The sequence below is a fragment of the Scardinius erythrophthalmus genome (genome assembly GCF_964197995.2).
Source record: "Scardinius erythrophthalmus genome assembly, chromosome: 15".
Lineage (NCBI taxonomy): Eukaryota > Metazoa > Chordata > Actinopteri > Cypriniformes > Leuciscidae > Scardinius > Scardinius erythrophthalmus.
In genome coordinates, this window is record NC_138235.1 from 28,570,512 (window position 1) to 28,596,430 (window position 25,919).

At 37.5% G+C, this 25,919-nt stretch overlaps 1 protein-coding gene across 2 annotated transcripts in view; it reads right to left on the bottom strand.

Annotated features, from left to right (window-relative positions):
- Nucleotides 1–25,919, bottom strand: part of casz1 (castor zinc finger 1) — a 180,774-nt gene that overhangs the window by 109,609 nt on the left and 45,246 nt on the right. The window contains exon 1 of one of the 2 annotated variants that reach the window (XM_081386278.1): nucleotides 1,543–1,728. The exons of the other annotated variant lie outside the window; for it this stretch is intronic. The gene's annotated coding sequence lies outside the window, so the exon portion shown is untranslated. Of the gene's footprint in view, nucleotides 1–1,542; nucleotides 1,729–25,919 lie in introns of those variants that run through there. 2 annotated transcript variants of the gene reach the window in all.

Consider the following 25,919-nt stretch of genomic DNA (forward strand, 5'->3'; position numbering starts at 1 on the left):
GTAACTTTATTGTTTTAAGGATGTTTAGATATATATCTAATGGAAATGATTTTTTTGGCAGTGTAAAATGTATCTCGCAGAGGACAAATTCTTTAATGCTTTTTTAAATCAATTTATTTCAATGTCAAAAGGTTTACTAGGGTTTTATTTATCAAGGGTGGATTTTTTATGCTCTTTCTTTAGTTTCTAATCTCATTTTGATATGATGTGACTTCCTTCACCCACCCAGTCCATTGTTTTTTTCCCCCTTTTTCATGAATGAGGTCAAAACTGACTGTTCCTTTTTAGAAGGTCAAAAAACATAATAGGCGAAAAGCACTCTGGACCAAAGGTAGTCCCATGCAGCACTAACCAGAGAAACAAATTAACCCCTTAGACAGGTCCGAGCACTTGACACGCTACAAATCCCCACGCTTTGAAGAACTGCACGGCCGCGCGTTCTTCTAGCGCTGTCTGTGTTTAGCTTCAGCCTCTGGTGTTTATTTATCAGTACTGTTATCTATGCTAGAGGACTGCCTGATTATTTAGACAAGTCACTAGAGTATTTTCAGGGCCAGAGGAGTGAGATCTCTAGTGCACAGCTCTAAGCAGGCAGTTTGCTTAATGCTTGACCTTTCACCTCTCGGGGGTAATAATACCTCTATATCTTCCCTCACACACACACAAACACATATGGCTGCAAAGCATGAACAACTATGCAGGTGACTTCTGACAAGGATTACTTGTTATTACTGTATATACAGACATGCTCGCATGTGGTGACTGACTATGGAGAGAGATCTCAGCTAGGACAAAAGTATACATATATACACTACAATTAATGTTATAAGTCTCTTATGCTCACCAAAGCTGCACTTATTTGATCAAAAAATGCATTAAACAGTAATATTGTGAAATAGTATTACCATTTAAAATAAGTGTTTTCTATTTAAACATATTTGAAAATGTCATTTATTCCTAAGGTGGCGAAACTGAATTTTCAGCAGCCATTTCTTCAGTCTTCAATGTCACATGATCATTCTAATAGGCTGATTTGGTGCTCAAGAAACAATTCTTATTATTATTAATGTTGAAAAAAGTTATGCAGCGTAATATTTTGGCGGGAACTGTGATACATTTATTAGTGTTCTTTGCCGAACAGAAATGTAGCATTTATTTGAAATAAAAAATGTAATGTCACTTTTGATCAATTGAATGTCTAAAGTATACGAATTTACATTTTAAAGGTGATGTAATTTGTGCCTTCAGTGTGATCAAATGGAAAAACTAAATTAATTGCTTATTTCCCTTTCTATGACTGTCATTGGTCAACTGAACTGATAGCCCCGCCTCCAAATCCACACCATTGGTTTCTATGTGGGAAGTTCGGGATGCTCAATCAAACCTGTAGCCATCTCTCATTAAGTTTAGCAATTTCTGGTTAAACTACTTCAACACTGCAATTAAATTTGGCCTTAAAGTTGAAAAGTTTGACATATTTACAGTGCATTGAGAACAGCAAATACTGAGGCCTATACAAAACATACAGCACCCATTACCAACCTCTCTATCAGTTCTTTTCTTCCTCCAAAGGTTAGTTCCGTTCTTTTCCAATCAGAAGAAATGTTCCCTGACCCTTATTGAAAATTTTTGTTTTCCTTTCCATTTTTCCTTGAGATTTTGAAAAGGAAGCCGATAAATGTAGCCCTGTCTCCTGGTTGCAATTTCCTGCTTTTTCCATTTTTTTCCAGTCCCCTCAGATTTCCCCCCTCCTATTTAAATCTCACACCCAGTGCACACTAATAATCCAAACGGCATACAGCAACTGCAAAATGAGCTCTCTTAGCAGAAAAGGTAGAATAAAAATAGAATAAAAATGCTGTTATCCAGCTGTCCCCTTTAAATCACTCACTGCGACCGCTTCAGCAGAGACCTCGCTTTTCTCAAGCACAACAACTGAGATATCCATAAGCAGAATGTGTTTTTTAAACTCTTTTCAGTATGCTCCCCCCTTCCTGCCGGAGCAATGACTTGTGCCGTACATTCCACAGCCGGTGCAAAGCCACCGACATTACAGAGAGACCCTAACCCCAGCCTTAAACAGAGAGAGCGCGTAAAACAGTCCCAGAATGCATGCGGCAGTGAGTGGGGCATACTCACGTACAGGAAAGACACTCGTGCATTACACCCCTGAAAGACAGGGACAGACGGTGCGCTTGGCAACACAGAGAACACTGAGCTTAAGAGTTCTCAGGTTTTCTACTTTATGTAAAGTTAGACACGTTTGAAGGTTTCAAATATAGCGTCTGCCAAAGCGATTACTTTTAACATTGGCAAGCCACAGCGCAGTTTCTACGAAGCATTCTTTAACACTTCCCTTCTTAACAGCCATGTGCTTTAACGCAAAGTGCAGCCCCGGCCACAGCACAGAGGGGAGCATAAATTATCACTGATATTTAACGTGCTGCCTGGGAGGAGCTGCGCTCGAAACCAGCTGCCAAAATTAGTGGCATTTAGCTGTTTTGGAAATTGTTCACGTGGGGCCTGATGCTGCCTGTGACAATAACATATATGGGTGAATCTCACAAGAACCTGTCAGGAACAAGACCAGGCCACATCTTACCTCAAAAAATAAGAAATTCGATTTTGTTGAAGAGAATTAAACAAACACACACACGCACACACATATACACGTACACAGTACTCAACATCTGAAGTGGATCAAAAAAGTTGTCATAAGACAAGTACGGGTATTGTTCAAAAATGCATGTATAACTTTGATGAAAGGTATTGATCCATTCCATTTGATACGTATATACAAAATAGTAAGACATCCAGAATTATTATGGTAATTGGGGGGGGGGGGGCATGTGTTTAATTAACATGAAAATATTTTACAGCATAATAAGGTTCCTAAAAGTCAACTTCATTTTCTTTATGCAAATTTGTTTTCATTTTTCGCCTTTTGATTTTGTACTGAAATGTAACCTGTACACGTTTCTGTAAGATTCAACCTTATATGAAAAATGTTTTCTGATCATCATAAACCAGACAAATCAAATGCCTCTGCCTCTCAGGAATCAAATACATCAAATCCTAAGAAGGATATAGGTCTTATCAAAAATGCTTTCTGCGTGCGTGGCTTTAAACACCTGCGAAATTTATAACATGTATTCAACATTTTTTATCTGGCTAAACTACTTCATTCCTCATTCACAAGAGCATCACTGTATGTATAAATTAAGTCACAAACCAGTCTTGACACTGCATTTTTTTTTTTCCACCTCTCAAGATAAACATGGCCGGTTGCTGTGCATAGTAACTCCTCTAGCAACAATATAAACAGTCTAACACAAGAGCAAAAAATGTGCATTTCAGTTCAAGAAAGTTTCTTAATAAGGAAAAAAAAAGTGGATGAAGATGCATCCCAGGCGCTCACAACATGTCTGAACTAAATTTCTCTGTTCGCAGACATTCCTCTCCCAGAATCATCAACACAAATTCTCTTTAATCCTTAACTGGCCAAAATGTTCTTCCAGCTAGTCATTCAGCAAACCAAGCAGCACACAGCCACAGGCACAACAGGAGACGGGGTAAGACTTACTCTGCAATAAATCCACCGGCAGGCAGGAGAGCAAGGCTGCTTTCTGAAAGGCCCACAATCAGGCACCAGATAAATTGCATTTTGTGCAAGCTGCATTGTCTCTGCTTCTGTGTTCTGCTAATCTAATGTGTTCAACATGGTCTTGGTCACCTTGACTTTGGTTGCCATAGTGCTCCATACAAACACATCCCCACCCAGAAATGCACCAAATAAGGCCAAGGGAAAAATCTCATAATCAAAGAGGTGAAACGAGAGAGTGGAAAATGCTTCTGAATATACACGCATTGCATTAAAGCGAGTATTATAGCTGGAAGTGCGCTAAGATGATGATGAAGACTAATTATTCTAGGACAATAAACGTATTAAAGCGGCATCTTTGCGGGGGAATGTTTATGCATTCGTAATCATCATTCATTTTTAATCGGCAAAAGATAAATTTGAGTCGTTTAAGACGGAGGCCCTTTAAGCTGTATCAGGGCCAGCGTTGTTTGTTCTCAATATGACCTTTAAACACTTCGCTGAAACACAGAGGAATCAGCCAACGCGAAGGCGGCCGTCCTGTCTGGCAGCCGACCCCGGCAGATGCGACTTCTGAGGAGTTCAAAAGAATTCTGCATGGGGGCAAGGCTATTTACATAATCCTTCAGATATATTCCCCTGCAACCTAATCAAATTATTCACAAGTCTAGCCCCTAACCATGTAGACCCCGCGATACACAGCCCTTCCATTACCGTCCTCTCTCTTTTCCTTAATCATATCGAACCAAAACCAGTGTCGATTTTCCCTTTAGAATGGAAGGCAGTGGCAGAAAACAAAAGCTTTGCAATGTCGGACACACACACTTTCCCTCTTTTCCCTCCAGGTCCATTTCGCTTGCCATCTCAAATTAGTCCTCCATTATATGTGCTTTTCATCTGACACATTTAAAGGGAGAGAATATCGGCTAGGGTTAAACAAACTATTCTGGCCGATACAAAGAAACAGATAATTTGCCATTCTATTGTGTTATTTTTTTCTTTCTGCACTGAACCTGCGCATTAACTCATCTAATCGACTTGCATTGCGATAACCTGAAACGCTTGATTGGCTTGATCTATTTTCATTCACCTCTCCTGACGCTAAAAACACGGACTAAACCCTGTTTAAACAACAGCACTGAAAAGGCATATTTAAACCTGCACGCAATATGAAACTAGTCCGAGCGATGTCTCATTTAGGCTTCTACAATGCCTAATTCGGCACGTTGCAATTACATCTTTGTCTCAATAACAATAGGCCATCACCACGGTTACGTCTGGCACCTAAGGGGTTAAGCTGTCAGGCTCCATCAACAAAGTTTACATCATATGTGCGGTCAATTTTCAATGACTTCTTTTCCCACGTCGAAATAAACTATTTTATGTCTCCAAATATGCAGATCATTTTGCTTAATGAAAGATGCTTGACGTCTCCGATCCAATTAATATGCAAATGCAAGCGAGGATTTATTTGTGACATTCTGTATGGGTGAGAGAAAACAAAAAGGGCTCTTAACAGTTACACTAATTGCTGTGACTGATTGTCACATATCATCATTCACTCTGAATCTCCTAAATACCACATTTCAGATAAAATTCGCGCTTGCACTTTGTGAAGATTTATTTACAAAGGGGTCGTATAGATCAGAGCGGCCGGCACTGAGCGGAAAAGAGCTTCGGGATAAACAGTCCTCTCCCTATTCTGCAACGCTCTCTGTTTCGACCTGAATAGAACACCTTGCTGCAAATTAATGCTGTTTACTACAAGAAAACTAATTCATAATTGCTTGTTTCTTATAGCCAACACAATATACATTGTATGTATGTGTGTTTCCTGTATCTTAATGGTCAATGTACTAATGCAGTTTGGCCTCTACTGGGAAAAAGCTTCAATAAGTGATGTATTTATTACTGTAAAAAAAAAAACATCTCTAATGCAGTTTCACTATTAAAAACATTTAATGGACAGTGCAATCGAATCTGCTGTTTGCATCACCCTATAGCTTTAATGTATGAAGCAATACACAATATACAGTGATTGACTTAAGACATAAGATGTGGCCTCCCTACAAAGCCAGCTAAATAAAATAGCTGATCCACTTTTAAAGCAACAGAACCCTATTAGTCCACTTGCATTTGACCGAAAACCAAAAAAATGCTAGAGCACCACAGTCAAGGAAAGGGTTAATATGGTAATCCAACTGATAATATGTGTGTGCATTCAATGCAAACACCCTCAAGGTTTTTACGTTGAGAGGAAAAAGTAACAAATTAGTTCAGAATGATCAATTTGCAGCTGTTTTAGCCTTGTTTTTTAAGCTAGCCTCAGTCTATAAAACTAACTAGCATGTAATTGGAAGATTGGAAATAATGGTCTTGAAAAAGACACTTTATCAATGGAGCAGCAGCGGCAGAGCTGTCAAGCTTCAGACATCGAATTGCCACTGACAAATGACTTAACGGCACAAGATTGAGTATATAACACAAAAAATGAATCAGATAAGATGACATAAGATTTTCTTATGAATGAAAACCTCAATGATATTAACTAAAGACAGCAAGATAAACCCTAAAACAGCACTAAAACCACTTCTTGTGCATGAAGGGGTGTGCTGTAAAGATAACATCTTTCAGCTCACTATGTTCTTTCTCCTCTAAAGAGGTTAGAACAGACAAGGCAGCTATTTGAGGATGTAATCACTCGCTCTTCTCCTTGAAGCGGCCCATAATGCTCCGCTGCACACTGCTTAGCAGTTAGCGGCCAGAGCAGATTGTAAACAGATCTCTCATGAATTGCAGGTTTAGCAGTTTTGCGCATCTCCAAACAAGGTGCTTCCGATAACGCCATTCTCTCTCCGACAAGGGCTGACAAAAATCAGTCACTTTGCTCCAAACATGCGATTTGAGAGCCGTCAGTCAACGTGATTGACGGATTTAATCCCCCCCAGGAGCAAATAGGAGGAGAAGACAAACCCGGCCCTGATATACAATGTTTGTTTGTAAATCCTATTAAATGCACCTTTGCCTTTCTAAGTGCTCTATATAGAACAAGGTACGAATACAGAAAAGTGCATGTTACTCGTCTTTAAAAGCTCACAAAACGGCGATATAACCAAATATCCAGTGATAACTTATTTGGCAATGTCTCAACAGTTATAAGATTAAAAAAAGAACAGTTACCACAGAATTTTGACACCTGGCTATTATTTAGCTCTGATAAAAATAAATTTAAAAAAAGAATCAAAGTTTCCACAAAAATATTAAGCAGAACAACTCGTTTTAACATTAATAATAATAGGGAATGCTTCTTGAGCACTAAATTAGCATATTAGAATGAAAGATCACGTGACACTAAAGTAATGGCTGAAAATTCAGCTTTGCCATTACAGGAATAAATTACATTTTAAAATATATTCAAATAGAAAACAGGTCATTTAAATTGTAATAATTATTTTATAATATTACAGTTTTACTATTTTTTGATCAAATAAATGCAGACTTAGAGAGACTTTTTTCAAAAACATTTTTAAAAAATCCTACTGACCCCGAAATTTTGAACTCTAGTGTACAGTATATCTAACAATAGCAACTTTGTGCTTCAGAATGTGACTTTATATCTTTTAATTTGCCTATACTGTACCAAATAACTCTTATGGCTTTATAAAACATTTATGACTTTATATCTCACTTCTTATATTAAACTTTATTAATTACCGGTAAATTTTTTATCCTATCTTTTTATCTTTTGTCTTATTCCGAGGCGGAAACGTGTTTCCCTAGATAATCGATCTAAGCAAACAGAAATTCTTAGAAGCATAATACATCACTGTGGAACATTCCAGAACTTTCTGCAGCGTCTATCTCACTTCCCGCTAATTCGCGGCCACTGGCTGTAATGAAGGCCTCATGCATTTTTACAGCAGTGTCAGGCTAAGCACTGTCATGTATAAATTAACCAGTGAGCTAAAAGCTTTGTTGTCCTGCAGGAAAATGCAAGTCATCAAGCATTAAGCACATATTAATTTTCAATGGACCAGCAATAATGGGAATGTTTTATGAACAGGAAATCACTGTGGTCTTACCCGTCAACCAGCCCGCATCAAACAAGGTGCTATTGCGTACCGTCACCCCACAAGCCCTGCACGCGGTCTTCTCGTCTGTAGAAATATGTTGTCAAATGCGAGCACGATGCAACTTTTGGACATGTCACCAAGCTGCAAATCTGGCTCTGACCTTGAGAAATAGTCCTGTGAAATGGTCTTCATTGGGATATTTGAATGATGTTTGAGCACCGCTGCCTATGTAAGATTGAGGCAGCGGTTGTGAGAAAGGCAGATTGCGATGGTTTTTATGGCTAACTGCAGTATTCTTATACCAGGTAGCAGGTTTTCATTCTCCAAGCTTTTATTATGCCACATATAAAAAAGGTATTAGATGTGATGATGGGCACAGGCCCTGAGCAGTCTTCCAGGCCCTTAAAAGCTTTTTCAAAACAAATGCGGTAGGGCGAGGTATTTTAATAACAAGTAGATCGGCCCTTTTCCATTCTTTGCTAACTAATAGACATGAAATCATGAAAAAGCGGAAAATCCTACAGTAAATTTGAAGCACAAGTAATCCGGTGCATTGGAGGATACTCTCCCTCCCTCTCTGACATCTCGGCCAGAGTTTATTTCACCTCAGACGGAGGTGAAAATGGGTTTTGGCTCTTTTTTTTCATATAAAGCAGACTCAAAGGACAAGCAAAAGATTCCGGGGCCTAAAGCTGATGCCCTAGTGGCTCGGCCAGCCACTTTTCCAAGGCCTGCTACTTGATTAAATGCATAATCCACTACTCCCCATCCCAGATGATTTAGTGTGCCTTTAAATCAGCTTGCGCACACATAAAAACCTCAAATAAAAATCACCAAGAAAAACCATTGCACTCTAACTGTTCTATTAAAATGATACCCGGCCAGGCCTTTCTTCTCCGCAATACCGTTTATTCCACATGAATGCGTATCTTCATTTTTTTTTCTAGGTGTGCATATAAAATATTTAAAGTTTAAAATGTCAGCGTTGAAACATCAAATGCAGGAGTCTCTCATTAATCACCTGGGATGTAGGCTCCCTTTTAAGGTTATAACCCTTTGAAAGAGCAAAAATTACATTTCTGACCTTGAAGATGAGACAAAAATCATAAAGGTAAAATAATTCACGCTTTAAAAGGAAGCAGTTATCTGCGCGCTCAAGTTGCTGCGCTGTGAGTTTCGGGGGGACACCAAACAACTTTCATTTTCATATTTACATCGAAGCTGTTCAGATTAATTTGCAATCAAAATGAGAAAAAAGAAACAAAACTGTGAGACATCAAACAAAGCAACAGTGTAACTTTCAAATCCACAGGGCTCAGCTATCTGCACTGCATAGAATGTTGCCTTTTTTCATGGACTTTTATTAAATGGTGCATGACATTTCCATTACTCAAGGAAATTAAATTCGCTAATTTTCTTACAAGCCTGGTACGTCTGCTATTTTAGGGAGGTGCGCCGAACAGAACAATTGTTCCAACACCTACACACAGAAAAGGGATTGTGAATCTACCTTTTGAAAAGAAAAAGTGAATTAAAGCCATAAAGGCAATTTGCTCTTTAATAAAACAAGTCTTGGTTTTGATCTTCAGTTAAACTGGCATTTGGCAAAGGTATTAAGCCTGAAGCCACTTGCATTTATAAACCCAGGTGCCATTTTCCCATTATGCAGTTTACTTCCAAACTGCTTCTAATAACAATGAAAATACACAAATGTGATCGGTTTCAGGTGTTTTCCCATAAAAGCAAACAAAACATTTTCTAATCCATCTGCAAAACTGAAAAAATATAGTAATCTAGTTTTCAATTTCCAAACCTGTTTTCTCCTTAAAATTCTATGAAGCTATACCCTGTCATTAACAAAAAATGTGGTATATTCAGTCTATAACCCTCATGATTCACAACCTAAAAACGAGCAAATCCCTTAATGTGCTGCAGATCTGCAATATGCTGCTTTTAAATCGTTCCACATGTCAAAATGGATCCATAAAACAAACATCACACCAAGACTTGGTGTTGTTTTAAATGTTAAGTTTCTGGAGCCAGCAGTTTTTCTGAGGAGGACAGAGGAGCGTATGCGCAGACGAGTGAGTCTTGGCTGGGCCAGTGGAAGTGACAGCGTCACACTGAACCTGGCTCTTCTCCTCTAGAGATGAAAAGGCTGATTACTCTGCCTCTCTCCTGGGGAACCAGCAACATGTCTGACAACATCATTGAAAAATAGACTGCTGAGCCCCTCTGGGTCTTATAAGGGCTCACATTTAATGTAGAAGAGATTCACACTAAAAAGGAGGTGACACTACAGTCTCCATGACTGCATCAGTGAATACATTAAAGACTGAAAGGAGAGCAGCTTCCACTAAATGTTCAGTTTTCCAGGATTAGTCTGTCTGATAATGCAGGACCATAAACTAATTCAGTTCAGAATGATTAACCAACAGCCAGTGAGCTGTACTGACCTCAAAGGTGTAAAAAAAAAAAAAAAAAAAAAAAAAAACAGTCAGTTTTATTGCAGTTCTGCTTCTTGTGTTGCAGAAAAGTCACACTCCACCTAAAAGTGTGACATGTCTAACAGAAGAAACATTCAATAAGCTGTAACATTTCTGGCCCTGTAACAGTTTCTACAAGATTACGTTGTAGCAAAATGTTCCTTACAAATCAAGCACAAAAACACTCAAAATTATGTGTTTTTTGTCACCATATAATTCAGGCTTTGGATCTGTAAATTAAATAAATGTGATACAGCTCACATCAACAATGACCAACAAATACAATGCCTGTATTAGCAAATAAAATGACTATTAAATATTCAATTAAAAATATTAAATAAATTAAAATGATTAATAATATTAATTTTATTCGCTAATAAACAAATACATCCTTTTAAATTGTACATATTAAATATTACATGTATTATATTACATTTAAATAATAAATGTGTAAACAATATTGGTCTTGAATGCATTTTACTCACATCCAAAAGGCTGGATAATATAAATATACATGCAAAAAGAGGGTTGCTGTATTCAATTAGTTTAAGCATCATGGAAAATTAAGATGAATCAATTCTACACTCAGCAAAGAAAGGTTGACAACATCACGGAGAATCCACATAAAATGTATCTGCTGAGAAAAGAGAATAATTGGTGCCGTATGAATCTTTATCCAGAGGGGCGTCATTATTAAACTTAGACACGCATTTCAATTCAGCAGTCATATCAGGGAGAACAAGGAACAAGACAAGATCAAGAAATCCTAATTATAATTACAAAATTACATAGGGTGCAACAAGGGTGCCTAGTTTAATGGTAATAATTAGAGACATAAAATTTTAATAGGAAATATGGCATTGTGTGGGTTTTGAGGCTTAAGCCACTTTAAGGCCTAGTTGCATACAGTATGTGTGTGTGGTTGAATGTTCAATGATGAGCACCGTGATTAAGGCAGTTCGCTTTGCACTACTGGCCCTTTAAAGGAGCTCAGCCTGTATCACTGCCCTGAAAGGAGAAAAAAAAAATCCCCATCCTGCACCCAAACCGCCACACGTGCCCTTTTCCTGTCTCTATTTATTACCCTGCCACGATCCTCTTAAGCAGACCTCTTCCCCAGTGCAATACCATATGTTTTCAGTTAAGCCTAATTTCTTTTTCTCTTCATTTAAGACATGGACTGGCTTAGCCAGAAGCATTGCGCGGCCCTCTCTTCCACTCATTCATTCTCTTCTCAGTTTTTCTCTTCTTTTTTGGACCTGTCTCTTTAAGGACTCCAAAGCTCCCTGTTGAAATTAATTTACAGCCACAACAAAACCAGCACAGGATTTTAAGATCATTGTAAGCAATTTTAAGTTAATTTGCTCCAGATTTCGACATTAACCTTTCCAGCAGAGTTCAGTGCGTAACAGAGAAGGGGTCAGTGTTGATGTAAAAACAGGTCATTCATTGGGGATTTTCAGTTCTTGTTGTTTTACAGTCAGCAGGAAAACTCTAGAAAATGCTCACGTATATATTTAGCCATGCACTGGAAACGAGTTAGATCAAAGTGGAGATTGCATTTTTCAATGAGCAATGCACAATAAGATCAGAAACATGTTAAAAAATAAATAAGGTACATTGACTTTAAATGCTTATTTTTGGCATGCTCTGCAGGATTAATAAGTGATCATTTGAATAGCATGGTGATGGAATTGTTCTGAAATGTCCCTGTTAGGTGTCACCCCTGGGTCTGAGGTCCCCGGAGAAACTCCTATGCTGACAAACATCTTCCTATGACAGATTTCAGCCCTTGTTTAAGATATGCCACTCTCTGCATTTCCATGTTGCACAGCCCCTCCTGTGCTGAGACCGATGCTAATTGCATGTTTTTCTGCACTTCCCTGAGGTGCCACAGAAAAACATCAACATCACAAATCACACTGTAGTGTATGAGACTTGGCACTAATATACTAATTGTTATACCGTATTCCATTCTTATGGAACAGTGCATTATGGAAAGCACTAAATGTTCAACAAAATCACCAAGACAGGAAAAATAGACTTGTATTTTCATTACAAAGGGTTTCTTTCTTCTATTTTTTGGTGGGATCACAACATTTTAGTGCATCGGCTTTTTTTACTCCTGAAAACCAGCCTGTGATATAAATCTAATTTAAGATTTATTCAGGTACATCAGGGCTTCTTTTTGGAAGTGGGGGAATCAATGAATCAATAGAACACACTTGGAGGTCAGAACATTTTTTGCCTCTGTAACTGACCTTATAAAAAAAGGTTGTATGCATATTTTTTATCTACCTTGCAAACAAACAAAGAAATAATGAAATACATAGCTTATATTATATAACTTATATTATAGATTCTGAGGCAGAATTCCAAATTCAAATTCCAAAAAATGATAAAATACCAAATTTAAAAATGGCATATTTTGAGTGAATGAATGAATGAATGAAATTAGCTTAAAATTACAAGATTTAAAAAATATATATATTAATAAAATTATAATACTTTTTTTTTCAGATCATGAAAAAATCATACTTTATGTAAAGTACTACAGAACAATTCAATAACACTGCAGTTTAGTCTGTGCTTAACTCCTCTTTCACCAGCTCAACTTTGGAGTAACAACTGCTATAAGTTAACAAGTTTCTGTGTGAAGACTAGAGCCTGTAAAATCTTCTTTGGTCCTAATCTATGAAAACAGGAGATAAGCCCACCACACAGTTCATATAATGAAGCTCACATCAAACACAAACAGACTGTTGTCTGAGCATCCCCACCCAAAACAGGCTCTGCTAAAATCATCTGTCCATTACTGGGCTCAGACAGACCACATAAGACAGGTGGCTTTTTTCAACATGGAAGACCCTCATTTCCATGGTTTTTCTCTCTCTCTCTCTCTCAAAAAAAAAAGCTTTATTGTGGTTTTTGGCGGATTGGATTCTCTGTGGACTCTCTCGTGGAGTCATATTAATTTAAAAAAAGAGGCAAGTCTTGTAATGAATAAGTCACTTGAGAGACATATTGGATGCTGGTGTGTAAATGGCTGCAACAGCAAGAATGCCATTAGATTCATAGTTTAAACACAAATGATCCAAAGACGGAATCGATTGAGGCATGCTAAACCCTTACAAAATCATTACCGGCTTTAGGGTAGGAAGGAAAGCTGAGGTCTACAAATGAAGCTGTAAATTGTTAAATATCAGTAAAGGTGAGCTCTTCTTTCCAGCATAATTACTGCTGCCAATCCAGTGTGATTCTATAATTCCAAAATCCTGACACATCACAAAGACACTATAATTGCCTTGTGCTGGCCTTTCGCTCACCGCAAAGGTCCATTAATTAATTTTTCTCGGGATCTGTCCTGAAACGTATTTCTGCTTATGAAACGCAGCTCGTAGGGAGATGTGGAATTTTCCATGAAAATACAAAAAAAACCTGCCTGTCTTTCTGCTGGCTTTCAGAGGGGCCCAAGAATAGCCCCATGATTTGGTGCTAAATACACATTGGACACGCAAGAATTCAAAACACGAGGCAGTAGATCTAACTTAGTCGTCTAAAACAGAAACTTCCAAACCATCACATTTCACTGCTCAGATTCATCAGATTGATCAAAAGTGACTAAAGGCTTTTAGATTGTTAAAAAAATATATATACGTATATAGATAGATAGATATTTCAAATAAATGCTGCTCTTTTGAACTTTCTATGTATCAAAGAATCCAGATTTTTTTTTTTTTATCACATTTTACAAAAGAAGTTGCAGCACAAACAACTTCTTTCTTGAGCAAATCAGCATATTAGAATGATTTTACGAAGGATCACGTAACACTGAAGACTGGGATAATTTAGTTTTTTTACTTAGCCATCACAGAAGTAAATTTTAAAATACATTAAAATAGAACATAGTTATTTAAAATGTAATAATATTTCACAATATTACTGTTTTTACTGTATACTTGATCAAATAAATGCAGCCTTGGTGAATATAAGAGACTTCTTTCAAAAACATTAAACATTTTACCCACTTCAAACTTAGGAAACTTTTGTTGTTTCTTGAAAATGTGATTTATCTGACTATCATTTAGTATTTCATGTCATATATACTATCATATATTTTATGGGGAAAACAACACAGCTTGGAGATTTTGATGATGACCTGTCCCTTTAAGATTTCAAATTTGAAAATCTCCCATTAACTTTCGCCATCTAAAATCTAACTGACAACAATCATAGTAATTTTTGCATATGAAATCAATTTAGTCTTTTTTTCTTACATGTATGTGTACACTGAATTGTAATGGTCTTTTGTTTTATGTGTCAATTTCCATTCAGTCACATTTACCACGTCATTCTATCCATGCCTCGTGAACACTGGAAATACAAATCTAGTTGGAAAATACAAAGAATAAGTTTGGCATGTTGAGTGTAGTATATATTTCTGCATACGCACAAAGTTTAGGACAGAGTAATGTGAACGAGTGAAGGGGACTGAGCAGATAGGGACACTTCACACACATGAGAGCTGTATGTTCACATCATGTGCCATGAAACACATCCAATGAGGACAGAACTTCAACAGAGCGGCCCAAGGAAAAACTCCCTCTGAATTTGACTTCTTGGCTGTGAGGAGTCTTTCATCAAATAACACTGCCGATAACTGCGAAGACAGTCACATAAAATACAATTCAAGGAGATCCAAAAATCCCTGTAGAACACCCAAATCTCATAGCTTAAAAACTCACTCGTGACTTCTTATCTTTATTCACTGCTGAGTGGGAAAATGAAGAAAATATATTCTAGCGACTGCCTGCAAATTCTGATCGAGCTCCAATTACGACCCGAAACAATTGGATTTTCGAGGATGCATGCACGCAGAGTTTTCAGAGCATTAGATGGATTTTACAAAGCATCCCTAGAAAAGCATTTCAATAAGTCCATCTTTCTTCCTTCTGCTTTAAAAAAAAAATTGTTTTAATGTGTTTATATAAAGCTGTGCGAATGCAGAGGCAGGAAGAGCAATGAGATGAAGGGAGAAAAGGAAGGGTTGAAATGGCATCCTCTCTAAACTTAATGAAACAGCATCCTTTAATTTTTTTTAAGTAATTATAATAAAGATGGAAAAACATAATAAAGGCCTCCCAGCCCCCACCTGCTAACAGTAATTATAATAGACTCAACAATAAATGGTAAAGCAGCACAGAGCTGCATCTTGGGAATTCTCTGGGGTCTGTGGATTAGCTTGAAAAGCCTGAATGATTAAAATACACTAATTAAAATTTTGTGTTCCTTGGTAACTCGTCTTCCTGGGCCCCTTGCGCTGGTAAAATGGGAATAAATGTGACAAAAGCAAATACTGCTTCAGACTCCAGTAAGTAAACAAGTATAATCCAGTTTTCATAGGTGTGTTTCCATTACATATTTCACAAAAACTATCGTTCTTCAAACGCACATTATTTCTCAAAGGAATAGTTCAGACAAAAATGAAAATTCACCCTACTCATGTCCATCGACTTTCTTTCTTCTGTTGAACGTAAAAAGATATTAGGTAGAATGTCAAAACTGCTCTTTTCTATACATTGTTTACAAGATTTTTAAGTAAATACTAACTTAATTATTTCAGTCTGTTCACTCTGAATGACTTCAGAAGACTTGGAATATAGCAACAAGTCACATGGATCACTTTTGTGGTAATATTTGGCCTTTTTGGAGCTTAAACGCTCCAATCCACTTTCACTTTCATTGTATGGAAAAGAGCAGCTTGGACAATCTGCTAAACTTCTTCTTAGGTGTTTTACAGATTCAATAAAGTCAAACAGGTTTGGAACAATAGATTGAGTAAATAAGAATTTTAATTTGATAAACTATTCCTTTAATTCGAACATATGCATAGAATAAGTGCGTCTCTCAAATATTCCAGTGACCTTTACTCAATAGTAGTGACCAGTTTCTAACATTTCTAAACTGCATCAAGACTCCTTTGAAACAATTCATACTAAAGTGAAAACCCTAATGAGGAATGTGCAGAAAGAGGCTTTTGCATGCCTTGACACATATGGAGAGAACGTCAGGCATAAAGAACAACAGCATTTGATCAAAGAGCAAAACGTAGCAGTAGTAATTACGCTGTAGCCACTTCATTCAAACAAGAACAGATCTCCTGCGTTCGCTTGTCTCTCCGTACCGGGCTTCAACGGTAAAGATACGGCATGAGATCGGTCACGGTTGAAATCTAACGTGTCACCGGTGTGGAGAGGAACATGCTTTTAAAGGGGCCGCGTTTTTCAAGGGAGGTCCTGGGAGGCCGTAGCCTCTTTCCTTTCGCAATACGCTGTCTCTGTGAATGATGCTAATCGCTTGTTTGCTGTCAGCAGGAACAATGGAGCAGGGAAAGATTTCTTTAACCCCCCCTTCCCAATCCCCACTCACTTTGAGACATGGATACGGCAAGTCAATCCCTTGGTAAAATCACACGGAATCAAACAGAACAGAAATATCAAGGGTGTTAAGCACATGCCGGGGTTACTCTTGACAGCTGCGTCCGATGCTTCGGGAGATTCAGTCAAAGGAAAATAAAGATCTTGTAAAGAAAATATGTTCTTGTGATCAGGTTAAAACCCAGCTAGAGGATATGTGTACACACAGGTTTAATGGGAAAATATGCTAACACCAATACAGTATTTATCCTTTATTAAAACAATGTTAACTTTGGTTTAGCTGGATAAACAACGCTGACGGAGCTCGCTGAGAATGCGGAGAAAAGAGAGGAAAACCAAAGCTAATTATGAGGTTAAGAAAAGTGGAGTTGGTCTGGCTGTTGGTTCTTGGCCAGCACGGCTTCGGAGTCAAACTACAGCTGTCTGAGGATGAGAATACACTGCCAAAAATCAATGTTTAAAAGAAATAATAACATTAACAACAATAATACACTCTCACTCTCTGTCACAGGGATGAGCCCTTTCAGAAAGGTACACCTTTGTACCTAAAATATACATATCAGTTTCTAAATGCTTCATATTAGAAACCTTTGAAAGGGTGCCGCCTCAGTGACGGTACCTTTTTTTTTTCCTGAGGGAGTAATTATTTAGTAATTAATTAATTTGCAAAAACAAATTTGCTTTTATTTATTTTTGTTTATACAAGAGATTTATTATAATGCAAGAAAATTAGTCAGTGGTCTCTGAAAACATATTGACCACATTCGTCAAGTAAATTCATCTTGATTTAAAGATGGTTTTGGTAGAGAAAAGACAAATACTTTTTTTATTTAAAGCATTTTTTGCAGCGCGATATCTGCTTGTATAACAATTGATGCTAAAAAGTCTCAAAAAGCCTGCTTACAAATTGAATTACCTTTTCAGTTAACCAGAGTTTGGGAGCCAATGACCTGGTGTTTCCTCTCGAGCGCTGAGGGAGGGGGGTTAGAGGCTGCAGGCATGAGTGGGCATAGGAGACGGGCCAGACTGGCACGAGACTCGCGCCCATTTACTCCTCACCACTGGGCATGCTTCGTGCGAGGCGTGCTGGTGGCCTCAGTCTTGAGAGCAAATTAGATCCACTTCATTAAAATATTCCAGCCAAGAACAAAAGGATGAGGGGTGGAGGAGATGTGCTAGAGATATGTGCCTGATATACATGCAGGCCAGCGAGATCTATGCACATCTGACAAACAGATTGCCTCACTTGGAGAAAAAAAAGAGACACAGCCCAAGGGGGAAAACTTAATCAGATATAGATGTAAAGTCAACGCATTGGATTATACGCTGTGCGAGTGTGTGTGTGTGTGTGTGTGAGCGACAGAGAGAAAGAGCAGGGAGAAAAATGGCAGAGGGCATATTTGTTGTACCACATCCCTTTTGTCGAGGTGCTATAATGTGTATGTGCCCTTTGTTCGCTAAAAACCTCAACATGACTCTTGGTTATAAAAACTTCTGCCTCATTGCAATTATACAAAAGAAAATGAAGACTTTTGGGTTGCCCTGGTAACCTAATTGCATCAGTACATTGCACACAGGAGCCAAAGTAACTGAATTTTGATGAAAAGGCGGTGATAATTTACGGCATTGAGAAATTAGTTGCCGTGGCGACGCGTTAATTACATCTCAAATTAACAATGCAAGTGTAGTGAAATTAAATATAAATCATATTTTTTGCATAAATTACAGGGGTTGATTAGTGCGAGGTGCCAGGAGAGAGAGGTTGGGATTCCACGGGCCTGTCACATCAACCCTCCCAACACCCCCATCTCATTCAGCTCCTCTTAAAAGAGAAATGCCGTAAGCTCCTTTACACGCCAGCGCTGCGCCTGTGTTTGTGTTTTTGTGTGCCCGTGTGCGTGTCTTCTATTTAGCATTTTGATCTTTTTCAGGTTGATGAACTTCTCTACTTCTGTCACTCCTGGAAAAGCATAAAGATGTCTTTTTTTCCTCTCTTCTAAATGATCGCTAATGGATGTTTACATGCGGTATGAGAATACATATCAGTCATATACAGCGGGGTCTAAAACATCTGACACCACTAGTAAACGTATTTTTTGCATTTGTCTAATTTAATTTAAAAAATCATAATTATGTATTTTATAAATAATACATACTGAATAAATATATAAAAAAGTATTTAGTATAATAAAGTATATAGTATAATAATGATAATGGTGATAATTATTATTACTTAGAACAATTATATATTTATAACAATAGTTTTAATACACTTAAAATAAATGTATTACATTTAAAATAAATTCCCTACATTTCTTTTATATTTTACATTGTAATGTTTGTGTGTGTACATTTTTTTCAAGTTTGATTCTGGAATGTGGTCATTTCCACTGCAGCTTTTTTAGGATGTGATCTCATACATATTGAGTAAGACAGCAGGGTTAAAGGCAAATCAAAATGTTAAGAATTGGGGATGACACTCCTGAGTGAAACATTCCATGTGGCCAATTTTGTGTATGAAGGTTTGTGTTGTTTAGTCGCTCAATCCCACACGTACAGTGGCATGTGTAACCTCAGAGAATCAAGAACAAGCCTCCAGAGTCATGTCGGCTGGGGGGAGGAGGGGGGTCTGTAGAGGAGGAGGGGAGAGAGAGAGAGAGAGAGAGAGAGAGAGAGAGAGAGAGAGAGAGAGAGAGAGAGAGAGAGAGAGAGAGAGAGAGAGAGAGAGCACAAACACAACAGCAACAGGAGCCAACTTGAGCCATCTAAATTATTCATCATCCAGATGGATTCCTTTCTCCTTGAATTTTCAACTCAAATAGACCTATTCACCTACAATTTTCATTGCCGCCTGTTGTGTCCGATGTCGCTCAAACCACAAAAACAACACACACAGACGTTCAAACCACAGCTGGGAGAAAAAACAACAACAACAGTGAACACACACTCTTCTTTCTTTCTTTCTTATTTACTTTCTTTCTTTCACGGGGAGTGACATTGGGGGAAGGATATAAAAAAGCCTGCAGCCCCCAGAGACAGTAACTATCTGCCATTTAGCCGCTAAAATGTCAGCAAAATTTAATGAACTCCACGTGTCTCTCTCTATCAGTCCTTGAAAAGTATTTTATGTCTTCCGAAGCATCCCAAACAGCATCAAATTAAAAGTGTATACAGGATTTACACTTAAAAACATAATGGATTGCATCTGAAAATCCCTAAGAAAAAATGTGAATTAAGATTAATAACAATAATAATTTTAATATAAATAATAATCAAATTTGCTGCTGCTCTCGGTTACACATCACTCTGTTTTAGTAATCAAATGATTAAAATAAAGTTTGAAGATAGTTTGAAGATTTTGTAGGGTAAAGCACAAGAAAAGATGTGTGAAAGATGTCATGAACTCAAAGGAAGAAAACCAAACTAAATACATAATTGGAACCAGCCATGTGGATAAAAAATGTCAAAAATTAAACTTCAAACCATCTGTGAGACTGCAGTCATTTACAGTAGATTAGGATAGTAAAATTAATCCATTTAAAAATGAATTACATCTTATTTTGATTTTTTTTTAAGATTTAACTATTATTAAAGAAAATTTAAAACTGTTGATTCGATCTGGTTTTAACAGTATTTACATGCATTTTAGTCCGTCTTTCTTAGTCACTTTCTGAGGAAACATTTGCAAAAGCCACAGAAGACATACCATAATAAAGCGCTTTTGAAAATGACCAAAGCAGGATTATGATTCTGTGGGACACTCCCATGAAAATTATTTTGCCAGACTGCATTATGAAACATTTCCATCAAAATACGCTTACACAACACTGCACACGGCTCTCCATCTCTATTGTGTTAGCCTGACGCTCTCTTCTTTATCTCACCTCAGTCATTACAGCTCATGTGCCAGGATACAGATGGACAGCCTACATTACCAATATGACCAACCTCCGCTGGCAGAGGTCCATTCACGCAAACTTACTTCCTGGCCTTGGACAAGGAGGTAGAGATGACCTCAGCCTCCAGGGGCAACTCTTCCCTTGTACATATCCACTTATAAATGTGCCTGATGACTTTTAAAAGGACAAAGAATCATTAGGAGAATAAGTAGCCTTTCACATATTCCTTCTGCAACGCCCCCTGAAAGTAATTCCAATGCATTTACACAAAAGAGAATTGCTTTACTGGGAGAGGCAGTGGTTTAATGGTCCAATACGCTCTTGGCCCAAGTACAATTATCTTCATATGATGGTGCAAAAAAAAAAGGGAGAAAAAAAAAACTAAGGCTTTGAAGGAAAAGTGGGTTCAGTGAAATGTCAGTGTGCACACAAACATTTGGCCTTTTATGAGTAAATAAATCATATAAATGAAAAAAAAACATTAAAACAACAGTTATTACTCTTTGCACAAACAAACTGCAGTTGATCAAGGCATAAAGACAACATTCACCATCTTAAGTGTAAAACAAAAAGCAAGCACAGTAAATCATACAGAGAGACTCCAAATGCAGCTCTTCGTACTGATACAGCATTACTTGGTTTCTTTTGGATCGATTATATAATAATGGACTTGACAAGAAAGGCAAGTAATGGTCAGAAGGTAGAGAAGCCCATCCTAAGACACTCTTTCTAGTGCGTGTTTTATCTACAAACCTCCGTGCGGTCGACTGAGTACTGCAATATGTAATAAGTCAGTTGAGTTAGTACAAAACCTGTTAAAAGAGTCAAAGTCTCAACACGCCTCTGTGTACAGGGGCTAAAACTGGCATGACCTGCCATACAGATTATATTAAGCAGACGTTTGAAGTTTAAATAAATAGACCCTTTCATTTTGCCTGCAATATGCCTCACTCTATAAAAAAATCCAGACCCTCCCAACAAGATTAAATAAAAAAACCCAAATAATACAGACTCCCACAGGGCAACCAAAGGGAAATAGCTTTATTAGCAGGAGTAGTTTTGGAGGACGGCCTGCATCTCTTGAGCTTGTTTTATTGAAAGAACATTTCTGAGCATCTACACTCATGTTTGTTCTACTTATGGTGCTTTTCCACTGCATGGTACGGGTCCTTTAAATAGTACCACCTCGGTTAGGTTCCAAGCGAGCTGAACAAATACTAAGATGTGACGTGTAAACACTGCAGATTACTGATTGGTCAGAGAGAATCGCCACTTCCACCGTCATTGGATATTGCTCCCGTGTTGTGCATTTGTTTTTGTCGCATGTTTGTTTGTGTCGCGTTAACGATTATGTCACTGCAGTAGAGACGGTGTGTTATTTAAAAGTGAAACACAAAAGGAAATATGTTAGTGTTTTAGTCCCATGAAAGTCAATGGATTTTTTGTTAGTAAATGATGACATGATGATGAGAATTATGTTCATTTTTAGTTTTTATTTATTTATTATATGTACTCTTAAAAGTTGGTAAAATTATAATTTAATCAATATATATATTTTAAAAAAAACGTATTGATGAAGCCCAAGCAATTTCATTAGATCTTCAAATAATTATTTCACCTAAAATTGAGAATACTGTCATTTTGTTCCAAACATATATTATTTTATGGGTTCTTTGGAACACAAAAGCCGACATTTTTACGTTTTTGTTCTGGTAGTCCCTTCCATGCAATTTGTGTTCCACAGAAAAATAAATGTGAAACAGGTTTGGAAAAACAGGAGATTTTTAATTTATGGGCAAACAAACGGATTACAAAAGAAACTTTAACTGCGTGGTTAAAGCTGAGATTTTTCCCTATTTTGTGTATGAAACGTAGACATATTTAAACAATTCTAAGTATCTGAAGGAAATAATTTCTAGTCATCAGCACAGTATACTGTACACGTATAAATTACACACACAAGACAAGAACCAAATCCAGCAGACAGTCTGTCTTAGCAAAAATTCTCACTTTCCAGAATGAATTGATATGGGTGTTTAAACATCCCATTTTGTGCTGGAAGTGCTTTCACTCAGTGTTAAAGTTCTTGCGGCGGGAAAGAAATCCGTTAAAATTGAGACCTGCTCTTTGGCTGTTGACAGGTAGAAATTTGAAACAACCATATAGCTGGTAATGGGAGGGAAAGAGGAAGGAGAGCCCACTAGAACCTGACACTCCCATTAGGACCCTCCTGAAAAGTGAAATATTTGATCACGAGAGGGAAATTGAGCAAAAATGAACTGAAACTAGATATAGTCGACTTACTTTCCCGTTCACGCCCGATATAGATGTCACTCAGAACTTAATAAGCTTTTGAATTTCCATTTTATCACAGAAAATAGAGTGTGAGAAATAAAATCAGCCAGTTTCACCCTAATGGACAAAGTAATGGAGAGGTGGAACTGACACAACACATTTTGTCTGTGGTAATGCCATCAAAATGAAAGCATATTCACTGCTGGAGTTTTCAGGGAATCAATTCAAACCAAATAGTGGCCCTTTTTCTCTAGGTTTTTATTTCATAATGGCTCCAACAAATACAGCACTTTGGCTTTCGGGCAATGGGGTGTCACTCAGGGCGATAGCAACAGAGTCACTTATCCAATAGAGTCGAGTCCTGAAGCCAGTGAGCAGATCATGTATTTCGATTCACCCTCTCTCTCTCTCTCTATTTCAGCTCAGACACTACATTGGTCCCACAGGAAAGGGTTAGCTCACTTTTAGACCGAAGTGTTACATATGAGGTCAGGTCATATCAGATGACCTCTGTGGCTTGCTGCTTGGACTGACACTGGTGAGCTAAAACATGACCGGCCGATCCGACTCGCAGCTCACTTCAAAAGAGACCAGCCTCAGGCCCGTCACTGCAAACAGCTCTGAGAGAGCTGAACTCACAGCCAGATGGACCTCAGCCAATCCTGTTCAAACACCAGGGACCGTGTTCAGAGAGAACGGGTGTGGTAGCAGCCTCAACAAACCGCATTACTTAAAACAGTTAAAGCCATCATTGGTTTATTTGAATCCTTCTGTTCTACAGAGACTGTGTTTTTGTTTTAACACAGCGTTTTAAAATGAAAACGATCCTCGTCCATACTAGTGTTTCCATTGCGCTTCAGAAAAAAACTCTGTCCACACTACACGACCGGAAACGCTCATCACATGACCATTCACGCACACTGGGCATGCGCGTATTGTAAACAGTTGCGAATTGCTCTAATAATAGCTGGCCTTTTTGCGCATGTAGGCAGCTGCAGTATTATAAAATGCTGAGTTTAACTGCACAACGGCTGCAAAAAGTTCCGTCTCCATGTTATTGTTTACATGGTCGTCAAGGCTGGTCTGATACAGAGCCGTTGAGAGAGAAGGCTCAGGTCTGTTATTGTCGTGTTCTGGTAGCGTAATGTGGGCAGCCACGCCTTTGTTTTCAAAAGTCTCCGTTTTGGTCCGTTTACACTGAAACGCAACCCTAGAGTTTTCAAACTAAAACGGGGTCTGCAGTGCATCCAAAAGTCTTCGTTTTCGAGGGTTGAAAACTCCGGAGTAGTGTAGACAGACTAGACACCAGGCGTAACCGTAGCAAAAGTTATGCGTTTAAAAACGAAAACACACTAGCGTAAACGGCCTGACTGTACTCTTTTATGTTTGCGATCTGGAAATATTGAAATATTGGGATTGTAGATCACAAAAATATGTGTCAAACATGAGTAATATATTTAAAAATTCTAATTAATATTATAACAATATTACAAATATTATAATCTTTCTTTCTTTCTTTCTTATATATATATACATATATACATATACATATATATATATCATCCCACGTATACCATGTCAGTGCATTAATACATAGATGGTCGTGGTATTAAGCGGAATAATTCACAGAATAAATTCATATGATAATAAATGAAATAATAATATATTGTATATTGTAATAATTTCATATTGTACTTCTAATGCACACCTAGCAGTGAATTTTACCGTATACCATGTCTAATTTTCAATGTCTAATAATTTTCATGTCTGAATTTATTCCGTGAATTATTCCGCTTATACCACGACCATCTATGTATTAAAGGGATACTTCACTTTAAAATGAAAATTCTGTCATCATTTACTCACCCTCATGTTGTTTCAAACCTGTATGAATTTCTTTCTTCTGCTGAACAGAAAGGAAGATATTTAGAAGAATGTCAGTAACCAGACAGTTTCTGGTACCATTGACTTCCATAGTATATATTTTTTCCTACTATGGAAGTCAATGGTACCAGAAACTGTCTGGTTACTGACATTCTTCTAAATATCTTCCTTTCTGTTCAGCAGAAGAAAGAAATTCATACAGGTTTGAAACAACATGAGGGTGAGTAAATGATGACAGAATTTTCATTTTAAAGTGAAGTATCCCTTTAATGCGCTGACATGGAATAAGTGGGATAATTCATGTATATAGTAGATAGATAGATTGACAGATGGATGGATGGATGGATCCTCCATAAAATATTTTGATTTATATCACCAGTACAAATCTGATTATTTAATTGTTATTTTCAAGTTATTAAATGAACCTCAAAATAGAAGAATAAAACAGTTGGTTAAAACAAAAGTTCCACATTGAGTACAACTGGAAATCGCTTCTTTAAAAGTTGTTTTGTTAGCCAAGAGAACAGAGAGTTGACTGCAAGATGCAAATCCAGGCTTGCTTTGTTTTTGACAATAATTACAGAAAGTGAACAAGAAGAAGAGTCCTCAGTCCCCAGTGTTCTGCTGCTCTATTAATTATTCTGAGGAAGACAGATGTTAAATTGCGTATGCCCATCAGCACGAAGACTTTCACAAGATTTATCATTCATGTAAATCATGAATAAAATATTTCCTTGCCAAGAGAAAATGTTACATCTGTTTGGTGCATCACAGTCACCATGATGCAAGAAAAATCCGAAACTGGAAGACTTCGGTGACCACCTATACGAACACAAAACGGACTGAGTTTATGGAACTAAAATGGTTCTTTTTTTTTTCTACACAGCATGAAATTAGATTAAACAGATGTTGAATTCATTAATATGAATAAAGCTGTTTTAATTTTGTTTTTACTGCACATTTGCATAAGCCTTTAGTTATGTACCAAATAATTGAGACGTTTGCCTCTTGACTTTGGAGTACAATTTTGCTGTCCAGCTTTATGTTGATACTTCATTATCCTCATGAATATTCACAAGCCAAAGCCACTTTAATACAGTGTTGTGAAAACACGAACAATATTTGTATCTCTTTTCACTTCGCATCCGCCCACAAGCTTTAGAGGAATAACAGTTGTTGTTTTTTTCATCTCTTTCGTCTCGTATACCACCAAGCATATAAAAACTTAGTGGCCAGAGGCCATA